This window comes from Orbicella faveolata, unplaced genomic scaffold, assembly GCF_042242905.1.
Source record: "Orbicella faveolata isolate gen_17 unplaced genomic scaffold, um_ofav_v1 contig_34, whole genome shotgun sequence".
NCBI classification, from domain to species: Eukaryota; Metazoa; Cnidaria; class Anthozoa; order Scleractinia; family Merulinidae; genus Orbicella; species Orbicella faveolata.
In genome coordinates, this window is record NW_028301563.1 from 25,049,152 (window position 1) to 25,053,635 (window position 4,484).

The 4,484-nt window shown below is 46.2% G+C and overlaps 1 pseudogene; it reads left to right on the top strand.

The window, feature by feature from the left end:
- Nucleotides 1–282: 282 nt before the first annotated feature.
- LOC149105422 (uncharacterized) lies at nucleotides 283–3,918 on the top strand (annotated as a pseudogene).
- Nucleotides 3,919–4,484: the final 566 nt, after the last annotated feature.

The window sequence follows — 4,484 nt, forward strand, 5'->3', positions numbered from 1 at the left end:
GAGAAAGGTTGAATGAGTATTTACTCTCCGACGGTATCGCTCCGATAGTTCAACCCTGGCTTGAGTGGGAACAGGTCTCTGACAGAACCAAGCAACGATACACCAAAAGAACGGCAGAGATCGTGTCCTCTGTCCTCCGCACAATCAGCCCGAAAGACGCAGGTTCTCTTTGGCAGGCCACTGTCTCGTCTGCTGCCATGAAGAAGACCCTTGGTCTAGAAGACTTATCGCAGCCGTCAAAAGACTACCTCGAGGCTTTGGCAGAGGCTTACGGCAATGCAAATGGCTAGTACACGAGAAGACAGATTCTGTCCATCATGGCAGGTCTTGCCAGCTAAAAGGCCATCTCAGTGTTTATACCAGGCTTGTCGAGATATCACTGCACCATAGCCAACCTTCATCGCCTGCAGTTTGGGCGCGACGCTTCCATGACCTACCAACCATTAGTGAGAGTAAGAGTTGAGCGGCAGCAGTTGGACCATTTTCTGTCCTTCATTACGAGTCCTCATTTAGTCCAAGATCTGCCTTTTGGACAGAACATGCTGACGCTTTCCTCAGGAAAAACTATTGAAATACCGAACGCCATCCGTACGCTTATTCCACAGAGGATAGCGGGCCAGTACGAACAGTACTGCGATGAGACGGGATTCGAGCCCTTCAGCGAGCGCACCATGTTGCGGATACTAGCAGAGTGCAAAGCTTCAGTGCGCAAGTCTCTTCAATGGCTTGAATACTTTGCCGCAGAAGGTGCTCGCGCTTTTGAAGACCTTGAATCCTTAGTGTGCCAGGTTAGCGAACTCGGACTGGGAAAGGAATCAGATGCCATTGACACCCAATCCTTGAAGACTGCCAAATTGTATCTTAAAGGCGATTTCAAGCTAATAGTTTTTTGAAAACTAACCCTAAAAAATTGTAGGACTGGGACAAAATCTGTCTCGCGGTGGGTTGCTCAAAATTCGCTTTGAATATGCCTTTTAAACATAGGTACTAATGTTCATTTTTTTTTTCTAATTCATTCTACAGTAGTAATTCTGTAAAACGGCATTAAAACGGTTATCTAGAAAAAACAAAAATTAGTCCAAAGGCTCTCCCATCGAAAGATCAGGCTTTGATGAGGGAGAAGGGGATGGCGAGAGGGGTGGAGGGTGGGGGTGGGAATGGCCAATTGATGGGAAAAGTGCCTTAGTCACCTTTTCCATTTATTTTTTAATGGTGTTTTATTTTAACCGCCACGATTTTTTCCTTTATTCTCTTTGATCCAAGGCCAGCTGAATATGTACCTTATTAGTGTAGCGATCTTGGCAATACAGGTATGACGTGTAATGCATTTAAATGCATTCCTTGACAGGTTCACATTAGCACCAACTCTGAGGTAGCCAGTCACTGCAGTGTGTTTGCCCTTAGCGATTGTACCAACCCAGACCTTCGGCAACAATGCGATCACCGACACGAAGACGTATGCGAGCAGTGCGAAAACCTAAATTCTACGCTTGCCGCCATTTCAGAAGCCGTAGCTAGGGCGCCGTTTCACACGGATGACGACAGAGACGAAGCTGTATATCTTACCAATCACGCCACGCTTGCCATCCAGTCATGGGAATGTCATTTGTTACGATTAGCACACCAAGACCAGGTTCGCCTGGATGTCATCGTCGCCCTCAACCAAGAAGCGGTTTTCATTGTAAACGACTGGGCAATGACGTTCTTGCCGCAGAGGTACCGAGAGTCCCAAGCAGATTGATTTGGCAAGCGTGCTATATCCTGGCACATATCAGTCGTATACCGACGGGTAGAAGGGGTCCTACAGTAGCAAGGGTTCATCCACGTCATCCAGTCATGTAGCCAGGGAAGCTCTTCAGTCGTAGCCATCATGCACCACGTTCTGACCACACTTAAGCAGGAGCACCCGGAAATCAACACGGCCTTTTTTCGTCAGGATAACGCCGGGTGTTACCATTCCTCTCGCACAATCCTGGCGTGTCGACATATGGGAACACGTTGCGGAATTTTGGGTGGCACGTATTGATTTTAGCAATCCACAAGGGGGTAAAGGTGCGGCAGATCGATTGGCTGCGTCACGCAAATTCCATATCAGGACATACATAAATGAAGGACACGACGTGTGCACTGCAAATGACATGAAAATTGCATTGATTTCTCATGGAGGATTGGAGGGAGTCCGAGTGGTTTCCATGGACACCATTGCCGAGACGCAAGACTCGGCCCAGACAGTAGCAAGTATCACAAGGCTGAACAACTTTGAGTTTACTTCAACAGACACCGTTACTTGTTGGCGTGCATATGGTGTCGGTCCTGGTGATGTAATCAAACTGGATGTATCGTCTTTTAGGTCTTCTGGTGAGTAGCCAAATATTGTAGACATAATGTCACGATTTGTTCTACGGACTGACAAACTCTCTTATTTTGCCGTTACTACGGTGTTCTTCACAATTCGACCTAAATTATATACAATAACGAGTGCGGAAACCTCCCTGATTAATAGTGTTAGGTAGAGAGGGAGTGAGGGATGGGTAATGCTTTTCAGTAGTACCTCTTCAACACCTGTTATTACCAATAACAATAACTGCATTGTTACTTGTTCCTAGATTGAAATATAATGTGGATGTGTGTCTCATCATATTTCAGAACCAAGTCAGAGCGGACTAGTGGCAGCATTTTCCCCGGGAGACTTCAAACCTTTGGGCAACAAGTCGACCAAAGCCACAACTCCTGAAGCCAGCGCGGAGGAAATGCAGAATGTCAATCCAGAGGAGAGCAACAAAGTTGCTGGGGTTTATTCATGTCCCCAGGATGGGTGCGTGCGCATCTTTCAACAGGTATCGGCGCTTGAAAAGCACTTGTCCCTCGAGAAATGGACACGGTCCCCTGAGAGACATACTGTGATAGATCTAGCCAAAATGGGTTAGAAGTCAGCCCTGGAGGAGGGCGTTGGCGTTTTACCAACCCTAAAAACCTCAACGCTTTCCCAGGATTACCCTATTGCAGCTGCCAAGGAGGGATGGGCTCTTTTGGCTAAATTTCGTATCGGCCAAACAACAGGCCGAAAGCTCGATGCGGAGGTCGTTGCTCGTGAAATGCGCCGTGCTCGTCGTGCTGACTGTCTGCGCCTTTTCCAGTCATCAGAACTCCTTACAGCCTCGCAGAGCGCCTCTTACTTTTCACGTCTTAATGCTGCCGCTCGCCAGCAAGATATGAATGAGTTAGATATCCAGGCATCAGAAGAGGAGACAAATTTCACTGGCGCCAGAGACGTGGCGGCCACAGCAAGCCAGATCCAGCATCCCATTATGACTTGTATGGCCAGTTCCATCTTTGCTCAATGGTGAAAGGTGATACCTTGAAGATACTCAAGTTACCAACGCTGCAGCGTGTATGCGAGGGCCTGGGTCTAGATATACCACAGCCTCCCGTGCGCAGGAGAGCTCCGTACATGGAACTACTAAAGGACATAACACAGAACTGTTCTTGTCAACAATGAACAAACCTTACGATCCACAAGGACTGTACTGAGGCCTGTTTACAAGAAGGGAGGGTACCGTATCAGTAGGGTTATCCTAGCCCGAGTTAACAAGCAAAATCAAATTTTGATTTCAAGCTCTTAATCATCCAGACACCATTTTTTCCTTGATTTTAGAACGCGTTTGAAGGCAAGACTATAAACAATTCTGCTTAAGGATATTTTAGCGACAGTAGCAACAAACATATCGGAAACTTAAGCGCCAAACTAAATATAAACAATTTTGGTGATTAATTGTTGATCGTCAGTGTGTAGAACATATTTTGTTTCATGGAATTGAAATTAAGTGATTCAGATAGCCGAGTTGTACCTATCCGAGTCTTTACAAGGACAACATATAACCCAGGTGCAAGGGTAACATTCACGCTCAGCTAGGGTTTGTCATCGTAGTGCATTCTGGCTGCATCATAAGCACGCCGATACAAAACAACAAACTTTCGAGTGCTAAAGAAGTCTTATTGTTAGGATAACTGTGGCATTAGGGTTACCCTTCCTTTTTGTTCACAGACTCCTACGACGCCGACCACTCCCCTCTCTCTTGCCGCCAAAAACCATGTGTGAAAAATGGGCAGCAAAAGTTTGGCAACAATTTGTATTTTGCTTGTAAAATACTAAGATAACCGTGACACCTGGAAATAAGCGAGGTTGTATTTGATTTTACAGTATTTGAGAATACTGCTAACTTAAGCTCACTTGTCTGCTAACTCGACTTTTACATTGACAACAGATATAGTATCCCGTCTCCGCATGCGTGACTCAAAGGAGTGTTGCATTACTCCGGGTCTCTCGCGTTTCAACAGCAAAACCACCGTCTTAAAATGTCAGTTATGCTTGGTGGTAAAGGTACTTGATTCGAGAAAAATATGGCTTCAGCGGCTGCCTGCGGTGTCATTGGGGTAGGTTCGAGCTCTTGGTATGTATTGCGTTCACTTTGGATCTGAATATG